The sequence below is a fragment of the Pezoporus flaviventris genome, unplaced genomic scaffold (assembly GCF_033815535.1).
Source record: "Pezoporus flaviventris isolate CSIRO_AGI_PZ_B2104156 unplaced genomic scaffold, CSIRO_AGI_Pfla_v1 ptg000468l, whole genome shotgun sequence".
In the NCBI taxonomy this organism is placed as follows: Eukaryota; Metazoa; Chordata; class Aves; order Psittaciformes; family Psittacidae; genus Pezoporus; species Pezoporus flaviventris.
The window spans coordinates 119,810-143,065 of record NW_026893015.1 but is presented as its reverse complement, the minus strand read 5'-3'; the positions used below and the strand labels follow the sequence as shown (position 1 = coordinate 143,065).

Sequence of the window (23,256 nt, the reverse complement as noted above, 5' to 3'; positions counted from 1 at the left end):
TGGGGGGGGGGGGGGGGGGTGTGTGTCTTATTTGCCCCCCCCCCCCATAGATGTTATTGGGGTGCCCCCCCCTTGGAAGGGCTCTAAGGGGTGTTTGCCCCATAACCGCTCCCACTTTGGGGGTGTCTGTGGTGGTTTGGGGGCATGGGGGTGTTGTTTCTGCGTTTATATGGGGGGGACACGGACCTTACGGGGGGGGGGGGGGCAGTTCAGCCCCATAGCGATGTGGGGGAGGCTGGGGGGGGGAGCAGCATCCTCCTGTGCTCCGCAGGGTGTAGCTTTGGAGCCCAACCCCACCCTGCTGCTGTGGGTGCAATGGGGGGGGGGGTGTGAATGTTCCCCCCCCCCGGTTTTGGTGCATTGGGGGGGGTCGAGATGCTCCCCCCCCGGTTCCTTGTGGATGCGGGGGGGGGGGGGATGGATCCCAACCCCACCCTAATTTCCAGGGGTTGCTGGTGAAGGGGGGGGTGTATCCCACCCTCTGCTCCCTATGGAGAGGCTGTTTCCCACCTTACTTCCCTTTTGGGGGGGGGGGGGGGGGGAGGCTGGATCCCACCCATCTCCCCATGGAGGGGCTGCATCCCACATTCTGCTCCCCATGGAGGACGTGGGTCCTTCCCTGGGGGGGGGGGTTGGATCCAGCCCTTCTCTTCATAGGGGGTTATGGAGGGGGCTGGATCCCACCCTCTGCTCCCTATGGAGAGGCTGTTTCCCACCTTGCTTCCCTTTGGAGGGGAGGGGGGGGGCTGGATCCCACATTCTGCTCCCCATGGAGGACCTGGGTCCTTCCCTGGGGGGGGGGTTGGATCCAGCCCTTCTCTTCATAGGGGGTTATGGAAGGGGCTGGATCCCACCCTCTGCTCCTTGCAGGGGTTCTGGAAGGGCTGGATCCAATCCCATCCTGCTCCCTATGGATGCTTTGGGGGGGGGGGGTGGGGTGTATCACTGCATGGGCTGGATCCCTCTCCATGGGATGCATCCATGGGAGGTATTTTTATGGAAGTGCGAGGTGTGGCAGAGCGAAGGAGGGTGCATGGAGCCGGGGGGGGGGGGGGGGGGGGGGAACAGGGTGGCATTCCAGTGGGTGTGGATGCAGGGATGCGCTGGGAAGGGGGTGCAGGCAGGGATGGGGCTGCAGCGGTGATGGGGGGGGGGGATGCGCCGATCCTGGAGCGGGCAGGACTTGTGGTTGTGTTGGAATTGGGGCTGTAGCCGCTGTTTTGGGGGGGGGGTTCCCCTATCCTTGCGCTGTTCTGCTGCTTCCCCGGCTGCAGAAATGGGGATGGGGAATTTCCCCCCCCCCCCTTTTCCTTCCTTGGCGAGAGCAGGAATCAACCCTTGAGTGACCTCTAGAGAGAAACCCGCATCAGCTGCGCTCCGGTTCCTCACCTGCCACACGCAGCTGGGGAAGAAACAGCCCTAAGGATGCTTCCCAAAGCACATTTGGGAAGCTCGGGGGGGGGGATTTGGGTCCCTGCAAGCAGCAGGTGGCTTGGACCAGGGATGCTCCGCTCCTGGGTGTCTCCGGAGCAGGTTCCAAGTGCGATGCGCTGCTGGGCTCGGTGCCCCATGGGGTTGCTTCTCCCATCCATGGGGTGGTTGGGGTGGTGGTGGGGGGGTGTTGATCCGCTCCATGAAGGCGGTAGCTGCAGCTGAATGTTAATGCATCACATGATGGTTAAACCCAGCGTGATTGCACCTTGCTGCAAATCTGTTGCTGAGAGCTGGTTCCGTTGGTGCTGATGGGGTGGGAGGGGAAGCGACAGCCTCACAGCCCCATCCTCTGGCTGCTGGGAAGCGTCTCGCTGCTGCTTTTGGGGGGGGGGAACTGACATTTGGTGTTTGAGGGGGGTGAATTCGCCAATGGATGGGAGATCTGGGCTTGTGCTCGCAAGATGTGGCTGATAAATCATAGAACGGTTTGGGTTGGAAAAGACCTTAGGATCGTACAGCCCCAACCCCCCTGCCATGGGCAGGGACACCTCACACTAAACCATGGCACCCAAGGCTCTGTCCAACCTGGCCTTGAACACTGCCAGGGATGGAGCATTCACAACCTCCCTGGGCAACCCATTCCAGTGCCTCACCACCCTAACAGGAAAGGATTTCTTCCTTATATCCAATCTGAACTTCCCCTGTTTCAGTTTGAACCCATCACCCCTTGTCCTATCACTACAGTCCCTAATGAAGAGTCCCTCCCCAGCATCCCTATAGGCCCCCTTCAGACACTGGAAGCTGCTATGAGGTCTCCACGCAGCTTCTCTTCTCCAGGCTGAACAGCCCCAACTTCCTCACCCTGTCTCCATACAGGAGGTGCTCCAGCCCCTGATCATCCTCGTGGCCTCCTCTGGACTTGTTCCAACAGTTCCATGTCCTTTTTATGTTGAGGACACCAGAACTGCACACAATGCTTCAGGTGAGGTCTCACAAGAGCAGAGTAGAGGGGCAGGATCACCTCCTTCGACCTGCTGGTCACGCTCCTTTTGATGCAGCCCAGGATAGGGTTCCTTTCTGGGCTGCGAGTGCACACTGAAGCCGGCTCATGTTCATTTTCTCATCAACCAACACCCCCAAGTCCTTCTCCGCAGGGCTGCTCTGAATCTCTTCTCTGCCCAACCTGTAGCTGTGCCTGGCATTGCTCTGACCCAGGTGTAGGACCTTGCACTTGTCATGGTTAAACTCCATGAGGTTGGCATCAGCCCACCTCACAAGCCTGTCGAGGTCCCTCTGGATGGCATTCCTTCCCTCCAGGGTATCAACCGAACCACACAGCTTGGTGTCACCACACGCACTCAATCCCACTGTCCATGTCAGCAACAAAGATGTTGAACAGGACCGGTCCCAACACTGATCCCTGAGGGACACCACTCGTTACTGGTCTCCAAATCCCTCCAAATCCCTCTTGGAGTTCTCTTCCCGCATCTTGTTCTGTGCTGTACGCATCTTGACTTCTCCTGTCTACATAAAACACATCCACTTCTTCCTCATCGCTTAGGATGGGTGCAAGAGGGAGGGCTCAAGACACCAACCACTGTTACCCTTCCTCAAAGCACAGACCCATGGCGGTTTGGGCATCCTTGCCCATCAGCAACCGGTAACTTCTTCTGTGTTGGCTGGTCCGTGGGCTCTGTTGATCCAGAGCCACATTCCCAGCCTCAGATTTAGAATCCTGGAATGGGTTGGGTTGGAAATGACCTTAAGATCATTCAGTTCCAACCCCCCCACCCCAATCCATTCAGTATGGGTTACTTCAACTCTGTGCTGGAGTTTGAGTTGCTGATGGCTCATTCCAGCAGTACCTGGTCTGTTTTTCAAGTCTAAATGACTCTTTAGTGTGAATCCAGATGGCTTCAGTTATGTGAATACCCTTGGGAGAGATGGTTTCAGTGCTCTTCTTACTTCGGTGCTGAGGTTTGGGCAGTAGGTGTATGTTGAGGCCCTCATTCTCCAGGGAGGTCTCTGCTCTGATGCTTCCGAGGGGGTATTCCCACTGAAATCCACGGTTGCTGTGCTCTTCCTGCTGCCGATCAAGCCAAACCAAGGGCTAGCCTGCCTGCGAGCCAGATGCCTTCCTGTAGCTCTCCCAAAAGAGCTTGGAGATGGCTTCAAAGGAGCTTTTCAAAGGAAGCTGCTAGCGAGACATCAAGATTTGCCAGTGGCTTAGAAAGAGGGGAGGGAGCGGCTCACTGATGAAATGCATAGTGCCGATATTGGTGCTGGCGGCTGGATGTTGGTGACTTATTGTTAACTTCCTTTGAGGAGCCTGTAACTAATTCCGTGATCTACACGGCTTAAATTAGGTCGTCAAATACCTTAACGAGAGAAGCAGAGGTGCCACGGTGCCCCCTAAGCTCCAGCTCTAAGGGAGCAGAGGTGCAGCCGGTTGGCCATGAGCTCTGAGCTGTGGAGCTTGCAGCTCAATAAAAGGTGGTTCAGAGATGCAGGAGGAGGCCACGGGGATGCTCAGGGGCTGGAGCAGCTCCTGTATGGAGCCAGGCTGAGAACATTGGGGCTGTTGAGCCTGCAGAAGAGAAGCTGCGTGGAGACCTCAGAGCAGCTTCCAGTGTGTGAAGGGGGCTGCAAGGCTGCTGGAGAGGGACTCTTCATCAGGGACTGCAGTGATAGGACAAGGGGTGATGGGTTCAGAGTGAAACAGGGGAAGTTCAGGTTGGAGATAATGAAGAAGCTCTTCCCTGTGAGGGTGCTGAGGCGCTGGCACAGGGTGCCCAGAGAAGCTGTGGCTGCCCCATCCCTGGCAGTGTTCAAGGCCAGGTTGGACACAGGGGCTTGGAGCACCCTGCTCTAGTGGAAGGGGTCCCTGCCCGTGGCAGGGGTTGGAGCTGGATGAGCTTTAAGGTCCCTTCCAACCCAAACCAGTCTGGGATTCTATGATTGGTGGACAGGAGCCACTTCCTACCGTGGCTGCAACCACAAAGTGGGTTTGATGGTTAGTCCTAGGTAGCTGTTGAGTTTAACAGTGGTGCTGGGTGTTCTCTGCCCCATCTTTATGAAGGTTAATGGAGATATGTGCATGTACCCTAACAAATGTGGCATCCTGGGAGCAGTGAGGTGATACAGGTTGTGTACGTGGCAAAGATGGCTTTTCATTCTGATTTAAAAGGAAATCATTCTTATAGCCTGAACTGGGAATCTGGGACCTGTGACTGTAGCTCTAACTCTATGAGTGGTAAGGTAGCTCTACCTTGAATCAAGAATATAGGGCCTAGACCTGATGGTTGAGAAAGGTTCTCCAACCTGCCAATTAGTTGTCTGGAAGCCCTACATTTTAGGTAATGGAGCTGAATCCCAGATTCTTCCAAGAGAATAATACAAACCACAGTATTTTATGGACTACCTGGCTTGTATAGGAAAATATCAGCCACAGTCAGTTTGAGAGGAGATCTCCTGGGCATGTGTTGTCAAACAGCCCTGCACAAGGCTGATGCATGGCTGGTTTGATTCCCTGTTTCTGTGGCTGATCATCCACGTTAAAAAACCTGGGAAAATCGGGGGCAGCCCCAGCAGCCTGTTTGTACATCCCTATCTTATATATAAAGATATATAGATATGTATATATCCCAAGATCCTGAAGCTGGTTCTGGCAGCATCATAGCATCATGGAACAGGTTGGGCTGAAAGGGACCTTAAAGCTCATCCAGTCCCAACCCCTGCTGTGGGCAGGGATCCCTTCCACTACAGCAGGGTGCTCCAAGCCCCTGTGTCCAACCTGCCCCAGGGATGGGGCAGCCACAGCTTCTCTGGGCACCCTGTGCCAGCGCCTCAGCACCCTCAAATTGTAGAGGGTCATGTAGGTCCTTTTAAAGGTGAGCCTGATTCCCTTGGGTAGGACCCCAGGGAGGGAGTTATCTCATCTCTGTGCTTGTTTCAAGCTTTGTGAGGAGCTATCCCAAGGAATTAGGTGGATCCAGAGTCCTGTGCCTGGGTTTGGAGGGGACCTGCTTTGGTCTCAACCAAGTCTTTCAGCTGCACGCCGTCGATTCATGCCACCACGTGGTGTTGTCAGCTGGGATGTGTCTGTGGAGTTGAAGTCCTGAGCGGTGGAAGCAGGCAGCATGTTGGTGTAGACAACTTCCCCTGCTTTAGATGGTCCCCAAGGAGCAGCTCCCTAAATCCCTGTTCTAGGAACGTCCCCACGTGGCTTCTCCTTGTCCGGATCAAGTGCCATGACCATTATTTCTCCTGGGTCAGGCTGCTCTGACTCCTCCATCTGCATTTAGGCTGCTGAAGCTGGAGATCCAGGGCAAGTTCTTCTGGGTGAAGGTTCCAGGTAAACTGTAATCTAGATAGTAGACATCGTGTCTCAGGAGTCTTGGTTTGAGACTGCTTTGGGCAAGGCTCAAGCCCTCGTACCATGCTGGCAATCAGCTTGTGTTAAGCCCAAAGGCTTGTGGCATGTTGCTCCTCTTCTGAAAGGTGAAGGCCTTGGTTCACTTTTGGTAACTTGTGAACTTGATGCAAGGGGCGATGGGTTTAAGGTGAAACCAAGGTTGGAACTGGGTTGAGCAGGGGCTGGAACTGGATGAGCTCTCAGGTCCCTTCCAACACAAACAGTTCCACGCTTCTATGAACATAGAGAGTTTTTAACAAACAAAACCCAACAACCTTTAATGAAAGCACCAAATAAACCCCAGCCTGCAGGGTCTAGGCTGATGCCAGGACTGAAAAGTGATGGATAACGTTATAGGGCTGCAAGTTCCTGACGCTGCAGCAGCTCCATGGAGGGGCTTGGCTCTGGGGGGGACGGACCATACATCATCCCGTGTCAGGTTTTGGGGGCTTGCTTGTGCCCGCTGTCACTGCACAGCAGTGTTTTTATGGAATGCTGCTTTAAACAGGCTTAGGCCAGACAATAAATATCAGCAGGAACGTCACTCTGGCTGCTTGCTGAAGATCACTGCAAATGTCACCATGACCTCTTTCCTCCAGAGCGACTCATTTCTTCCTCTCCTCGGCAGTGATGCTTTGCATCCTGCTCTTTTGCTCCACTGATTATTCCCTTACATGCTCTAGATAACGCATTGAAGCTAGAAAGGAAGAGACCTTTCCTCTTCCTCTACTCAAAAAGAAGCCTTTCCGCTGCAGTCCTGCTCTTTTCCCACTTGGCATCTGATCCAGGCTGGCTATTTTTAACTCCAAGGCGCAAGCGAGGAAGGGATGAACGTCCTCCAGGTGCTGAGGGGAGCAAGTGGAGCGCTCTCGAGGCAGCATCTGCACCATGCCCTTGGAATTCCTCCTGGACCTGCTCCCAGGAACCCCCGAAGCTGGTTTGCTCTTCCCAGCTCCTGGCTGGAAGTGAAAGAACCACAAGGGGAGGTGCCTCGTTTCTCAGGTTCTTCATCCTTCGCTGTTTCTCTGACCTTAATAGAGCTGGTGACTGTGTTTATTCTCTTCCTCTTGCTGCTGGGGCTCTTCCTGCCCTTTAAATGTTCTCACAAACACCTCTGCAAGAGGCAGTCCTTATGGAGGCCGGATTTTTAAGGGGTCGGACACATCGCTCTGGCTTCAGGGGGCTGGAGCACCTCCTGTATAGAGCCAGGCTGAGAACATTGGGGCTGTTGAGCCTGGAGAAGCGAAGCTGCGTGGAGACCTCAGAGCAGCTTCCAGTGTCTGAAGGGGGCTGCAGGGCTGCTGGGGAGGGACTCTTCATTAGGGACTGCAGTGATAGGACAGGGGGTGATGGGTTCAAAGTGAAACAGGGGAGGTTCAGGTTGGAGATAAGGAAGAAGTTCTTTACTGTGAGGATGTTGGGACACTGGCACAGGGTGCCTATGGAAGCTGTGGCTGCCCCATCCCTGGCAGTGTTCAAGGCCAGGTTGGACACAGGGGCTTGGAGCACCCTGCTCTAGTTGAAGGGGTCCCTGCCCATGGCAGGGGTAGGAGCTGGATGAGCTTTAAGGCTCTTTCCAACCCAAACCATTGTATGACATTGTATGAGCACCATCCCAGCTGATGAGCAGGCAAGTGGAGATCCCCATCTCTGCGTTGTCTAATGAAAAATGAAATGAAAAATCAAATTAAAAATGCTGTTTTCCACTTTTAAAGTGTTTTTAAACTGTAAATGGCAAGGAGATGGGAGTGGGGAGAGGGGACTCGTGAACTGTGATGTGTAGTGACCCAGCAGTGTAATGCAGAGAGCAGAAACCACTCTTCCTGCAGAGAAAGATGTGGAAATTTCTAATTGTTGATTAACATCTCATAAAACTCACGGCCAATGAGGCCTGAAATAGGCTGTCAGAGGGCGAGGAGGGTTTGCTTATTGTATCTTACAGACAGGGTGATCCTGCGAGGGTTTGTTCTTGCATTGAGCAGTGATTGGAAGTTATGTTTCAGCTGCAGAGCAGAGATTTTTGACTTCTGGCTGATGTTAACGTTTGCTGAGTCTTTAAAACACGGTTTGACTGTGAAGAACGCCCTTGCTGGGATGAAGGGGAGGTGTAAGGAGCCAGGGATAAGTGGTATTTGGGCTTGAATATGGCATAGAGGGGGGATGCCAGGGGGTTGGCTGCTCTCCTGGCCACCAGTGAATTAGTCAGGCTTGGACCAGTGTTGGACCTAAAGGTGGTTTGAAGTCTCCTCCTTTATGGTGCCGTGTGTAGGGACTGGAGGTTGTAATTTAGAGTAGAAACCTCAGGATGTCCTGGGTAAAAATGCAGCATCGGAACTTAGAGTTTCTGACCTGGCTGGGTGTATTGTGCATGTGTGTGTGGAGTGGTTTGGGTTGGAAGGGACCTTAAAGCTCACCCAGCTCCAACCCCTGCCACGGGCAGGGACCCCTTCCACTAGAGCAGGGTGCTCCAAGCCCCTGTGTCCAACCTGGCCTTGAACACTGCCAGGGATGGGGCAGCCACAGCTTCTCTGGGCACCCTGTGCCAGTGCCTCAGCACCCTCACAGTGAAGAGCTTCTGCCTTAAGAGCTCATCTCAGTCTCCCCTCGGGCAGGTTAAAGCCATTCCCCTTGGCCTGGCCCTTGTCCCAAGCCCCTCTCCATGTTCCCTGCAGCCCCTTTAGGCACTGGAGCTGCTCTCAGGTCTCCCCAGAACCTTCTCTTCCAACCTCGATGCTGTCCCTATTCTACAGATGGGAAGAGACCTTGATGTTTTCAACAGCCGTGCAGTAAAATCCCTCTGGACTCGGATCTCCGCTCTCTTCCCCATAACTGGTTCTGACCATCCTTTGCCCCCCAAGCAGCCCAGCAACATGTCAGAGCCCGTGCGGTGCGGGCCCTATAGAAATCACCCGTGCCTGCTCCATCTGTGCTCCCGTCGGACGCGCGCGGCTTCTGGGCCGCCTCTTCCCGAGGTGCTGACGTCTCTCTGCCCGCCTCGTCGCCTTTGTATGGATCCTCCCTGCCTGCTCCCAGCTCTGCTTGAGCATCAACGTGCTTGGGAACCCAAGCTTTGCGCCGTGCGCAGGCGTTGCCCTGCCAGCTGCAGCTGGAGGTTTATGGGCTTTATTGATCTTTCCGTGGTGTTTCTTGCAAGCCCGCGAGGGAGAGGTCGTTGCACCGCGTGGCAAAGTGCCACGGCTGATGGGCTGCGGTCCCTTCCAGAAGAGGAGGATGGGCAATAAGGGGTGTGGAAATCAGGGTAGGATTGAGGTTGTTTGAGTCTGAAGGCGGGCTCCAAGGGTGATGGAGAGGGATGCTTCGTCTGGGATTGTAGCGATAGGGCAAGGGGTGATGGGTTCCAATTGAAACGGGAGATTTAGGTTGGAGATAAGGAAGAATTTCTTCCTTACATCCAACTTTCAAGGCCAGGTTGGATGGGGCTTGGAGCAAGCTGCTCTAGTGGAAGGTGTCCCTAAGCTTTAAGGGCCCTTCCAACCCAAACCAGTGCATGACTCTCCAAGTCAACCCATGGTCTGTCCGGGTTGTTTAGGCCAAGTAATCCCTCTTTGAAGTCTAAATCCTTTAAAGGCCTAGGAATGAAGCAGCAACAGCAGTGTGCTGAGGCATGAAGTTTGGGCTCGAAAGGCAGAATGCTGCTTCTTGAAGAGCCTGTTTTGCTTCCTTTGGTTCTGCTGGCTTTGGGTTGGGTTCGGTTATTTTTTGGTGTCCATCTGTTGGATTACTCACGGTGAGGAGCGCAGCTCAAGCTTGGGAGGATGTGCAGATGTATCATCAGTTTTATTAGTAATTAAGCTGTCTCTTAAGTACTTTCTGAGTCCTGAAGTTGGCTTCCTGGCTGCTGCTGTTTCTGCTTCATAAGCTGCTTTGCTGCCTGTAATCCAACGTGGGTGCATCTGTGAATCCACAGCCCCTCGAAGGCAGGGACAGGAGTAAATCCTGTAGAACCTTTTCCATGTACTGCAGTGGCCAAGGCTTTAATAGTAAGAATACAGCAAAAACACAAACTCCTCTGACTCTGGCAGCGTTTCCTGTGCTCAGGAGCATTTGGGAAGAATTAGAGGAAAAAGGAAAAGACAAACAAGGAGAATAAAGCCTGTTGGGAGCAGAGGAGAGGAGGAATTTGTGCTACGCGCATCTCTGACCGGATCAGCAGGCTCTTGGCGAGGCGTGTGGTTTTCTTCCTAGGAAAGCGATGGGATTTGGGCGGAATGAGCATAAAGCAGGTTGTTTGCTGAGGCTGCTGGACTTGGACTCGCTGCTTTGCATCCCTTTGGCTACCTTTGACTGCTGCTGCTTGCTGCCTGGGGTGTTTTATTGGAGTTGAGATCATGTTTTGGCCTTTGCTGGGGTGCAATCCAGTGCCTGTGTGGGGAGGAGAGCAAGAGGTTGCTGGAGTCAGGCTGCTGGTGGTTGTCTCTCAAGGCCATCCACAACTGAACAGCTGAAGGAGCCATCCACCTGGCAAGCTTCCTTCTTACTGCAGTTTTCTATCCGAGGCAGGAAGGATGCTGAGGTGGGAGTGGTTTGAAACCCCTTTGCTACATCCCGAGTGGGTTTCTTGCCTTTCTCCTTCATGGCAACATATAGAATGGTTTGGGTTGGAGGGGACCTTAAAGCTCTTCCAGTTCCAAGCTCTTCCAGTTCCAACCCCTTGCCACAGGCAGGGACCCCTTCCACTAGAGCAGGGTGCTCCAAACCCCTGTGTCCAGCCTGGCCTTGAACACTGCCAGGGATGGGGCAGCCACAGCTTCTCTGGGCACCCTGTGCCAGCGCCTCAGCACCCTCCCAGGGAAGAGCTTCTGCCTAAGAGATCATCTGAGTCTCCCCTCTGGCAGGTTAAAGCCATGATGCTTTGTCCTGTTGCTTCAGGCCCTGCTCAGAAGTCTGTCCCCATCTTCCTTATAAGCCCCTCTTAAGCAGTGGGAGGCAACAATTTAGGAGAGTCTCCATCCAGAGTTACTCATTGGGACTGGTGGAGCAGCAACCACCAATGGCCTCTTTCTGCCTGTTTCCCCTTCTCGTGCTCTGAGCTCTCTCAGTGACATTCCAGCTCTGGTGCAGAACTGGTGAGGTTCTGAACCCCATGGAGTTTCCTGATGCAGGCTGTGCTGCGTGTGGGTGAGGACCTCTGCGTGATGGGCTTGTCTGGGGTGGAGGTCTTGGCATTGCTGTCTTGGAGTCTCCCATGTAGATGATACAAGGATCAGAGTAGCATCACTATGAGTGTGGCTTGCTGCAGTGGGGCATCAAAAGCCTGTAAGAAGCTCTTTATTTTGCTTTAAATTTCAGCTTAAAAGGACTCTCATTCCACCCCTGCCCCATCCAAGGCTGCAGAGAGCATTTGCTTCCCTGCTTCCACCTTCTGTGCCATTTCCAAGGGATGCTGTTGGATCTGTCAGGCTGTGATGCAAAATTGCAAATGAATCCGTCAGCGCTGCTCTCGTTTAGAAGCTTTTTATTTTCCCCTTTCCAGTCCTGCAGATCTGCCATCTCCTGAATGTAATGTCACCTTGAGGTTGAGGAGTTCGTGTTGTAGCCTGGCTGCGTATCAGATATAGGGAAGTAGGTGCAGCACGTGCTCAACAAGTAACCCTCCATGGGAAGGAGAAGTGGTTTGGAGAACACTTTGGGACGTTTTCTGGTTTATCTTCTCTTTTTGCCTTGTCTAACAGGAAGTTCTGTAGGCTTTTTGCTCAAGGTGAGTAATGTGCCTCCAACTTCAAACCGTGACAAGTGCCTCTGCAGCAATTATTTTGCTGTCAAGCTTGTGCTCACCTCAGCACTGCCCCTTCCTTCTTCAGCTGGAAGGGAGAAGGTGCTTGGACAGGGTTTTTCATCACAGACAAAGGTGGGAATGAGTTCTGTAGGAAGAGGAGTCTTGTGCTGAATGTATTAATTGGGGTTATTGAGAAGGTACAATGCCTGCCTTACCTGGAATGTGTTCTACCATTGGGCTTCAAGCCGAGGCTTGACAAAAGGGGCTTCTCTATGAGTTCTTAGCTGTCAAAATGTAGGTTTGGGTACTGGAGGTTGAAAACAGCCAACCATGTTCCCAGGCATGACTTAGAGCAGAGCAGAGCATGAGGTTGAGGAGGGCTTGCATGGAGAGGGCTATGGGAGGAACACGAAATAAGCCCCGTTTCCCCCCGCTGCGTTGTTCCTTCATCCCCGGGTTGGCATCTGCTATCACCTGAGGAGATGACACTCAAACCAGGAAACCTGACACAGACCCTTGCTAGAAGCCAAGCTTGGTGTGCAGGAGGAACAGGTCTGGCAGCAGAACCCGCTGTTGTCTGATGCTCCTCTGTGTAGGAAGCACCTGGTCCAGACCCGTAAGCCACAGGTTGTATTTGTCTCGCTGTGGCTGCCTCGTTTCATGCAGTCAGTGCTGGTAGGTGTATTGTGAGCATTCATGGCTATTAACTGTAAATGTCCCTGCCTGTTACTCCCATCTGGAATACTGCATCCAGCTCTGTGGCCTCCAACACAAGAGGGACGTGGAGCTGCTGGAGCGAGGCCAGAGGGAGGCCATGGGGATGCTACGAGAGCTGGAGCAGCTCTGCTCTGGAGCCAGGCTGAGAGAGCTGGGCTGGGGCAGCCTGGAGAAGAGGAGACCTTAGAGCAGCTCCAGTGCCTAAGGGAGCTACTGGAACTGCTTGGAACTGGATGAGTTTTAAGGTCCTTGCCAACCCAAACTGTTCTGAAAGAGGGGACAACACTTTAGCCTATTTATCTGGCTTGTCGCACCTCACGCCAGGGTGCCAAAATGAAGTAGTTTCCTTTCATTATCAACTCTAGGGATGGTTACACATAATGTTTGCAGGTCTCCAAGCTAATGCAAAGTGAGCCTGCTTCCATTCTAAAGCCTTGCCTTGTCACCAGGCACTGGGAGGGTGCTTTGAAGCGTGCAGTTACGCTGCCAGACCCAAGACTCACCTGTAGTACCCAAGTAGTCTTGCTTTGTGTGTCAATCGCCCTGCAAAACTATACCCCAAAAGGTTGGTTTTTCCCCTATTTTAAAGTCTTAATGAATGATCTTTCCACTGCACAAGGGGGAAATTTATACAGCGTTATCTGCAAGTGTGTTTTTTAGCCACGGTGTCCACGTGCTCCGAGTGCAGATGGAGAGACATATGCCAGGAGTATCCAAAAGTACATCTACGGATTTCTGTCTTTTCCTATTGCTAAAAGGATTCAAATGGATCCAGACCCCTCCATTTGCTTAGAAGAAACCTTGAAGAAGAACCCAGGATGCTCACTGAAGTAAGAGACACTCATGGAATGGTTTGGGTTGGAAGGGACCTTAAAGCTCATCCAGTTGCAAGCAGTTCCAGTAGTCATTTAGGCACTGGAGATGCTCTAAAGTCTCCCCTCAGGGAGCTTTTTCCAGGCTGAACAAGCCCAACTACTTAACCTGGAATTCTGATTCCCTTCTTTGTCCCCTTTCTCAGACATGAAAGGTGCAAAATGCCTCAATGGGGAATATTGAGGCTCGGGCGGTGTGTTTAATAAGCTGGTGCCATGAACAGATGTCCTGGAATTGGATTCATCCTGGAGAATCTGTCGGCTTGGGAAACGCACTGACAGAGGCTACTGCAGGTCTGCCCATTGAAGTAATTAAAGGTTATTGATGATTCATGTATCTCCACCCACAGAACGATGATCCCAGTGCTGCTTTCTCTGCTCGTAATCTGTTTCAGGCTACTCGGTAGGGTAGAGATCCTTAACCCGTGGGATTACCTGGAGCGCTGCATCCAGCTCTGGGGTCCCCAACACAAGAGGGATGTGGAGCTGTTGGAGAGAGGCCGGAGGAGGCTATGGGGATGCTGGAGCAGCTCTGCTCTGGAGCCAGGCTGAGAGAGCTGGGCTGGGGCAGCCTGGACAAGAGAAGGGGAGACCTGAGAGCAGCTCCAGTGCCTAAAGGGGCTGCAGGAAACCTGGAGAGGGGCTTGGGATGAGGGATGCAGGGATGGGATGAGGAGGAACGGCTCCTGCTGGAAGAGGGAAGAGTTAAGAGATGGGATGTTGGGAAGAAGTTCTTTGCCACGAGGGTGGTGGGACACTGGAAGGGGTTGAATAGAGAAGCTGTGGCTGCCCCATGCCTGGCAGTGTTCAAGGCCAGGTCGGATGGGGCTTGGAGCACCCTGCTCTAGTGGAAGAGGTCCCTGCCCGTGGCAGGGGTTTGGAGCTGGATGAGCTTAAGGTCCCTTCCAACCCAACCCATTCCATGATTCTCAGCATTTTTGCATCCCATCCCAAGGTGGGCCTTTGGCTCTGGTGTCTGTCACATCCCTGCTTTCATCTTGTCTCCACTCATTCAGCTCTGTTTCGCGTGGCTGCTGGTTTCTTGCCTAGCAGCAGGATGTGGTTTCTAGCAAAAACACCATCTTTGCTCTACAATATTGTTTTATTTCCCTTGATCCTTCACTAGATTGGCAACTTCAAGTCAACGCTCCCAGTGCTGACCTGCAGGTCTGAGTACGGGCATGCAGGATTTACCCCAAAGTGAGGAGATGCCTGCGTGTGTCTTCATCGTGAGGACATAGCACTGAATTTAAGCATATTTGGGGCAGTTCTACTTCATTCCCACCACACTGATTGTTTTACACGTAGAGATCCAATGGGGTTTAGACAGCGACTTGAAATGCTAGAAGTTATTTGGGCACCTGTTGGTTGTGATTAGTAAGAGGCATTGATACCATGTTAAGATACCAAAACTGAAATTAAGGTCTCCCAGGTATGTCAGTATGGTCCTCCAGTGAATGTATGTCATCGTGGTATGCATCTTGCTCAGATTGCAGGGTTTCATGGCTAACCCCCCCCAAAAATCCTGCTTCAGTTGTGATTTGCTGCAGAATTGCATCATGGAGGCCTTCAAACCCCAAGGTTTGGTGTCCTGAAGCCAGGCATCCACCCCAGGAGGAGCTCAGCCCCTTGAAACAGGGAATAAAGTGGGGACCTGGGGTAGTATCAGCTGCTTTTTAGCTGTGGATTCCCACACCTCTCCGTGGGATCATACGTGTGAAGGGCCAGGAGCATCGTTCCTGAGCTACGTTTGGCTTGGAATCTTGACTGGCATGAAACCACTTTGTCTGTTTGGGAGTATAATGTTTTAGGCTTGGGCTCAGGCATGAGTTGAGGAGGGAAAGGAGGTGAAATAGGGTTGTTTATGGCAAGTTGGAGCAAAGGTTTACTAGCCCAGTATCCCATCTCCTGACAGGGAGTGTTGTCATCATCTTCTGTGCTCCTGGGAGGTCGGGATGGAGGAATTGCTGCTCTGGGTCCTTGACTTTATCAGAGAATCATTGAATCATGGAATGGTTTGGGTGGGAAAGGACCTTTAAAGATCATCCAGTTCCAACCCCATTGAGTCACAGAATCAACCTCATTCAATCACAGAATGGTTTAGGTGGGAAGGGACCTTAAAGCTCATCCAGTTCCAACCCTCTGTGATGGGCAGGGGCACTTTCCACTGGAGCAGGTTGCTCAAAGGGCTTTGTGAGTGATGGCAGAGCTTTCAAGGGGGCTCCCAACAAAGCTCTGGTGCATATCTTGGCTGTGTTGGGAGCATATGAACTTAAATATCTTTGAGGTGAACATCTCCTAGTGGTTTAAATATTCAGATGTTAAATACTGCTAAATATCCTTTATTTTCCCATTCCCTAAGTGATGCTTTAATCCTACACTTTGCTGAAATATAATTGCCGTGCTCTTCTGTGAGTAGCCTCTTGGAAGATCTTTATCCCGGAGCTATGTGAAGGCCGGGTTATCTCCTGGTTTTTAAAGCCAGCCTTTATGAGAGGCAAAGGCACAGCTCCCTACACAAGGTTGAAGGAGACCTTCCCTTCCTCCTTAGCAACTCTAGTGTGGATGCAAACTAGCACCTATAACGAAGTTATGGACCAAGTAACTTGGTTGGTAGCATTCAGAAGGATATCCAGAGAGTGTTTCATGCTGTTCAGCATCCCAGACATGTTATAAAATGAACCCTTTTGCTGGGAAGAGGAGGAATTGGCTGCTGGAAGACAAGGTGCAATGAACAGCAGGGATCAATGGTAGTCAATTAAAACCTGTTCTCCCTGGGCTATGAAACTCTGAGAACATCTGTCCATGGCACATTTAAGGTGAGATGTGGCTGTCTGAGCTGGTTTTCTGATGTTTAACTGGGTCTGTAAAGTCAAGGCTACGTGAAGCCTTAAACCTGTTTTGGCTTGAGCAGCATCCATGCAGAGTGAGCTACCCTCCTCAGGGTCAGGAAATCATGGTTTCTTTCTAATATATCCCAAAGAAGAGTGAATATAAAGGCACAAACGTGCAAGAGGGCTACAAAACCCTTGTCAGCAAGTAGAAGGTAAGAAAGGAATGCACAATAAATGGCTTAAACCTTGTATAGGTGATAAGTAGTAGGGACAAGGGATGTCAGGGAGTCAGGGTGGATTGGCCAAGTAGAAATGTGGGGGAAATGTAGTGTTAATGCAGACGGACATGAAGTAGGAAGAAGCAAAGTGGATGTGAAGGAAAGAGAGGATGCTCCAGGGTATGCATCAGAGTTGCGTGCAGCAAGAGGACGTAGAGGCTTTTTGATAGTGATAAGGGATGAAGGGAAGTGCAGGCTAAGGGAACACGGTGACTTTGGAAGTGGTGGTGAGGAGGGCATGGGCAGAAGTTCATGTCCTAAGTGGCTGCTGGGTTCTTGCATGATCTTTGTGTTTAATGTGCTGCTTTTATGTCTTTGATGCCACTCGGAGACAAGGCATGTGGGTACGACAGGGAAAAAGGGGAACATGAGATATATCCCAGGAAAACTTAATTCAGGCAGAATATAGGGAGGATTTAATGTCTCTTCTGGCTTTTTTGGGGGGAGGGTGGTTGAAGTTAGACATTCTTGTCATGGGATGCCGTGAGGGTATTTGGTTAAGCAGTGCAGAAATAGATGAGCTTAAGAATGGCTGTCCTGGATAGTTGCCTGACGTGGTAGGATCTAGAGTGCCCTGCCCAAGCTTCGTGAGGGTGCTGAGGCGCTGGCACAGGGTGCCCAGAGAAGCTGGGGCTACCCCATCCGTGGCAGTGCTCAAGGCCAGGTTGGACACAGGGGCTTGGAGCACCCTGCTCCAGTGGAAGGTGTCCCTGCACGTGGCAGGGGTTGGAGCTGGATGAGCTTTAAGGTCCCATCCAACCCAAACCATTCCAGGATCTTAAAAGGCCTTTTCCAACCTAAAAAATTCCATGATTCTGTTGAACACTTGGAAGTGATGCACAGCATTAATTTGCCTTTATTTTTAATTGCAAAGGCAAAATGAGTGAAAGGCAGACAAGGTAGAACTCAGTTCAGGTTGGGTTCTGCTCTTGCTACCTTGGTTGCAGACCCTCATCGATACCAGTGGAGGAAGGAGATTAAAACAAAGCTCTCCTGATGTTGCTGGTAGCTGAATATGCTGCTGTCTTCTTGTGGAGGTCTCTTCTGAAGACTGAGTGCTGCCTTTCAGAGCAGAGCTATTGCGATACTTGCAGTATTTTTGGCTTGGGAAGATAATGAAGCCTTAATGCAGCAATCCATTTGATATAGAAGATCAAAAGACACAAAGAACTCGAGTTAGAATCCAAGCGTGGCAGGACACAGAAATAGAAATGACAAAGTGTGGGGGATCTCATCTCTTAGCCGTCGTCTTCCAAGCATTCCTTTTGGTTTACCGGCTGGGCAGCTCCAGATGCATCCCTTAAAGGAGGAAAGGGGTGGGATGGGTTCCAAGGAGCCTCTGTATATTAAACAAAGATAAATCCAGTGTATTGGTGCTTTGAAATCTCTTCTCAGACTCTTCATAAAGCTTCAAGCCCCAATAGGTTTCCAGGGAGAGCAAAGACGTGTTTGTGGCTATCCAGCTTGCTGAGGTGCCTGCTAACATGAGATGTGGGATGGAGGAAGAGGAGACACATCATGACATACAGCTTGAATTGCTTTGTTGGTAGAATCCAGCCTGCACTTTCCAACTGGTGCTTTTATGGTTCCTGGGGAGCTGAGCCTGAATTTACCTTCCTAAGGCAGGCAACTTGATGGTGCCGAGTACTCCTCTTCCTTGAGCTCAGCTCTTAACCTGGAGGAAGGAGCTCCAGTTTAGCTGTATTGTTGCCCTAGCTTCTATCCCCTTTAGCCCACTGTATTGAAATCTGTTCCTAAGGAATGCCTCTTCTTTGTATTCCTTGGGATAAATGGAGTAGAGATGTTAAATGCAGACTCTTCCAAACTTGGTCAGCCCGTTTGTGTGATGCACTTTCTGCCCTTTCAGGTTCACTTATTGCTCACAAATCTTCTTTTATCAGCTAAAAAGAAGGAAGAGCCTTAAAGTGCTTGATAGGGTGAAAATGTCAGGAGCAGGTTTTTACATCTGGCTCAGGAGCGATCCTATGGCAGCCGGAGAAGGAGAAAGAAGGGGAATTGAAAATACTCAATACTTCATGAGCCACAGTGCACGAAAGTGTCTAATGCAGCCGTAACCTGATTTGGGGTTTTAGAGCTCCCTGTATTGATTTGCCACTTAAACTGTTGTGTTCTGTGTCCATTGTGCAAGGAGGGAGGAAGAAGACAATGCTTTATAACTGAATTCCTGCGGACACACAGAGTGCTCTTAGATTAATGGCTGGACCATCATCGAGGTGCTTACTGGTGCTCGCATGGTGCTGGGGCTGTTACTGGTGTGTAATTGTGTTTATTTCTATGTAAAGCCACTGTGGGGCTTGGGGTTTTTCATGTTTCAAGTGCAAAGAGGAAAACGGGGGAGCGGGCAGGATGATTTGGGGGCTTTTGCTTTAGGATGCATCTCAGTGGCTGTCTACCCGTGTCCTGTCCACCTCAAATCCCACCCTTGCCTGCTTATTGGGGAACAAGCATGTCTTCAACTTGCCTCACGCTTGTCTCTGCTTCCAGCTCTTCAGTCCTAGAGCCATTTATCAGCCTAAGTAGCAATCAATTATAAATGGGCTAGAAAAAACCTACCCTTGATGTTTAAGAATTTCCTCTTCTCTACTCATCTTGCCTCATTTTTAACTGCAATTTGTGACCGTGCCTTTTAAAAGCACGGGTCATTGACTTTGAGATGGCAAAATTCCTTCAGCTCTGATGTGGCCCTGAGCAATTAGTGTCTGGAAAGGCCGAACTGAGCACAGTGGGAATGTTGGGTGATTTGAAGCTGTTGCTTGGAGCTGTGGACGCTCAGACCCGCGTTCAGCTTGTCTGGAAGTTCCTATTTCCCCTTTAAAATGCATTGCCCAGCCGAGTGGAATAGTCTTGTCCCATGGCTGAAGATCTTGTGTTCAGCAGAGGTAGCACTGCCAGGGTGTCTGTCTTTGGGCAGTGACCTTTGGTGTGCTTGGAGCGCAGCATCATCGGCAACCTTAGGCCCAATGGCTTTAACCTGCAGAGGGGAGACTGAGATGAGCTCTTAGGCAGAAGCTCTTCCCTGGGAGGGTGCTGAGGCGCTGGCACAGGGTGCCCAGAGAAGCTGTGGCTGCCCCATCCCTGGCAGTGTTCAAGGCCAGGTTGGACACAGGGGCTTGGAGCACCCTGTTCTAGTGGAAGGTGTTGGCGTTGGAGCTGGATGAGCCTTAAGGTCCCTTCCAACCCAAACCAGTCCGGGATTCTCTTCTGCGTCTGCCACCTTTGAAGAAGTTGTGCTTGACCGGTCAGGCGTTGGTGCTGCTGGTGGAGAGTGGATGAGATTTACTGCACGCTGCTCGCTTTAACCTGCGGTCCCATTTGTGGCCATCTCCTCCTCCAAGTACTGAGAAGCAAGTCAAGAAAAGGAGCTGAGGGCCCCATCGGGGGGGCAGGGTTTGGTACAAGGATTGAGTGAAAATAGAGCAGAGCAATGGGGACTTCTTACTGTGTCACGACTTCAAAGTGGGGGTTTCCTGGATTCTTTTTCCAGAATAGCCTTTTTAGATCATGTTGCCTTTCACTGTTGGCTGGCAGCACCTACTTGTCCATATTTCATCTTGCTTTTCCAAGCAGTATGTTCTTTGATTGCCTCCGTGTTAGACAGGCTTTCCTCTCAAACATCTCGGAGCCCAGACCATCCTCTGTGTAGCCAGTGTCAAGCTGACTACACGCGTTCTCCATCGACACATCACATGAACTCACTTGGAGGGCATCCCGAGCGGTTCAGACTTTGGTTTCTGGTGGTAAATCGTTTGTGCTGAACTGTGGGAGAGGTGTGTGCAAAGAGCACTTTGATAGGGAGAGGTGGGAGCATCGCCCGAAACCCGGACTGTGCAAGACAGGCAAAGCCAGTTTTGAAGACAACGTCTTCTCCGTGCTTAAATAACAACTGGCATCACCCAAGCCCCATAAAATAACATGGTCAGGTTTGCCTACAGGGAACCTGGAGGGGGGCTTTGGACAGGGGATGGAGGGACAGAGGAGGCTGCCCCATCCCTGGCAGTGCTCAAGGCCAGGTTGGATGGGGCTTGGAGCACCCTGCTCTAGTGGAAGGTGTCCCTGCCCATGGCACGGGGCTGGAGCTGGATGAGCTTTAAGGTCCCTTCCAACCCAAACCATTGTCTGATTCCATGACGGTTGCTTATCCTGAAAGGCACCAACCAGACACTGTTTCCTTCTAGTTGCTAAGTAGTGTCTGGGTGATGATTTGACTAATTTTCCCCGCTGCGTTGCTCTGCTCAAGGGATCTAATCAAGGAGCAAATTGCAGGTCTGGCTGATTCCACTTATCGTGCTGCCTTGCTGTTCAGGTTCAAGGGACCTGCTTGGCTTTGTCATTTGAAAGCAAGCTCCTAAATATATAGATGTGGTTTTTTTAGGGTGGTATTAGTGGATTAAAGGCTTTACCATCGAGCTTGGGCATACAATAGCTGCTGGTGTGAGTCGCTGCTCCATCAAAGCGGCGCTGCGGCAGCGCGCACGCAGGCTGTCTGCCAGCAAAGCGCTGCCACTGTGTAACCCCAGGAAGCTTTTTGGGCTCTTTGAATGGGCCCAGTGGTGTGGCAGGTTAAGAACCTTTCCATGGAGATGCCCTGTGACAGCCTCTGGAATAACATCCCGCTTGAATCGCTGCTGCGCCCGTAATCACGTTAAATACAGCCGTTCTGTCCAAATCCCCTTGTCGTTCCTGAAAATGCCATTACATAGCATCCTTTTAACCTGGTTACCTGCTTTATTTATGGCTTTTCAAAGGGTTTCCTTCCTTTCCTCTGCCCTGTTTTCCCTGGCCAGCTCTGCTGCAAGCATGACATGGGTAGAAGAGGAATTTTCTGCTTTCCCACAGGGACAGAAGTCTGATTTGCTCACGTAAGGCATCACTCAAATAATCAAGCCTTTCTGGTTCTTTGTTTCTGGTGCCTATTATTGGGAAAGGATGCTGCTGGGAATTGCTGAGGACTCCTACAAAGGACTAGGGAGGGGTTGGATAAAAAAGGAGCAGGTTCAGGAGAAGGATTTGGTAGCCTGTAGTCCTTTCTTTCTTGCCGCGTATAGTGTGTGGGAGTTGAGAGTTGGGTTACTTGTCCTATGTAATAAAACCAGGTCTAGCAGTCCTGGGCCGTGTTATCCCAAAACTGCTGTAACCATTTTTAATGCTGCCACATTCCCAAATTGACAGAATAGGGAAAAGAAGTGATTTTCATAACAATAACTTCCCTGTTTCCCTAGCCCGGAGCTCCACGTCTTCAAAGATGTAGGCGATGGGTGGGTTGGTTGAAACTCTTCCAGTTCAGTAGCAGCTTCTCTCCTGTTTTTGTTCTCCAGAGTGGTGGAATTTGGCTTTCTGTGTCTTTGAGCATTTGTTTCAGGGTGTTAGAGTTTGGGGGAAACGGAGCACGAATTACTTTGGCCTTATATTCATAAAATCACTTAGCATTGGAAAGGACCTAAAGATCTTGTCGATTCAGCCCTCTGCCATGGGCAGGAACACCTTCCACTAGACCAGCTTGCTCCAAGCCCCATCCAACCTGGCCTTAAACACTTCCAGGGATGGAGAATTCCCAGCCTCCTTGGGCAACCTGTTCCAGTGCCTCACCAACTGGTCCCAGTAGGAATAAATCCATTTTATATGGACTGGGGGCGATGGAAGTGGGGCTCTGTACTAGGGAGTTGATGGGTGCCTTTGCTTTGGCATAGCTCATCGCTACCCGAGTTGCTAGAAGCATGTTATTTAATGGATCTTCCTTATGAGCACCCAAGACCATGTTGACATCTGTGTCAGCCTCTTCCTTCATAGAACCAAGTTAACTGATGCTGTCAATGGTCACCTCAATGGGCTATCTGCTGCCCACCTTAACGTTCTGCTCTGAGGAGCCGTCTGAAAACAGGACTTTGAGAACTAAAGCTTTAAAAATACCTCTTTAAATAGGCTTTATGCCAAAGGAAGCTCCCCACGTAACTGGTACTGCAGGTATTTCAATGACTAGCCTTGCTCTACAGCTTGGGTAGCCCACAGCAGTCTCTCTTCCAACCACAAATCCCAAAGCTTTGAGTCAGCTCCTCAGCTGTGCTAGCTCCAGTGTTTCTTCCCCCCATTACAATTCCTTTTCACTTGGCTTTCCCATTTGCCAGCACAGCAATCATTACCTGCTCTGGCACTGAAGAAATAGCCATTAATCATATTGACAGCTCTGCGTTGACTTCCAGGGCATCTATTATTCCATGGTACAAGAGCAAATCCTGGTTTACTGTGTCTGCCTCGTCCACTCAGCCGTTTCTCCTCCTTCCCTGACTGTTCATGTACTGTAAGCTTTGTCCTATCCATGGTTTATCCTGTTCCTTTAGCCTAGTATTAGTATGTTGGAGGAGTTGCTGTATGCTTGCACGAAGCCTCGCTAGTGTGTCGACATCTGTGTTTGGTGGTAGGGTGCCAAGTTGGATGGGCTTCTGGCCAGACCACTGCTATTCTTCCACTGCCTGGACATCTCAACAAGTTCAGAGGAGGTCTGGATGTGCAGGGAAGGGAGGGCAGATCAGGCAGTGCAGCTGGTCTGATGTATCTCCTGCCTCTGTGCCCTGGGGTGGTTGGGTTGTTTCAGGTCTCCGGATTTCCTTGGGCACCTTCGTAAAGAACCATGGAATGGGTTGGGTTGGAAGGGACCTTAAAGCTCATCCAGCTCCAACCCCTGCCACAGGTTGCTAGAGCAGGGTGCTCCAAGCCCCTGTGTCCAACCTGGCCTTGAACACTGCCAGGGATGGGGCAGCCACAGCTTCTCTGGGCACCCTGTGCCAGCGCCTCAGCACCCTCACAGGGAAGAGCTTCTGCCTAAGAGCTCATCTCAGTCTCCCCTGGGGCAGGTTCAAGCCATTCCCCTTGGCCTGTCCCTACATCCCTTGTCCCAAGCCCCTCTCCAGGTTTCCTGCAGCCCCTTTAGGCACTGGAGCTGCTCTAAGGTCTC

General features: G+C 51.4%; 1 protein-coding gene across 2 annotated transcripts in view; it reads left to right on the top strand.

The window, feature by feature from the left end:
• LOC133263794 (rho GTPase-activating protein 39-like) overlaps positions 1-23,256 on the top strand; it is a 116,654-nt gene that overhangs the window by 203 nt on the left and 93,195 nt on the right. The window lies entirely within an intron of this gene.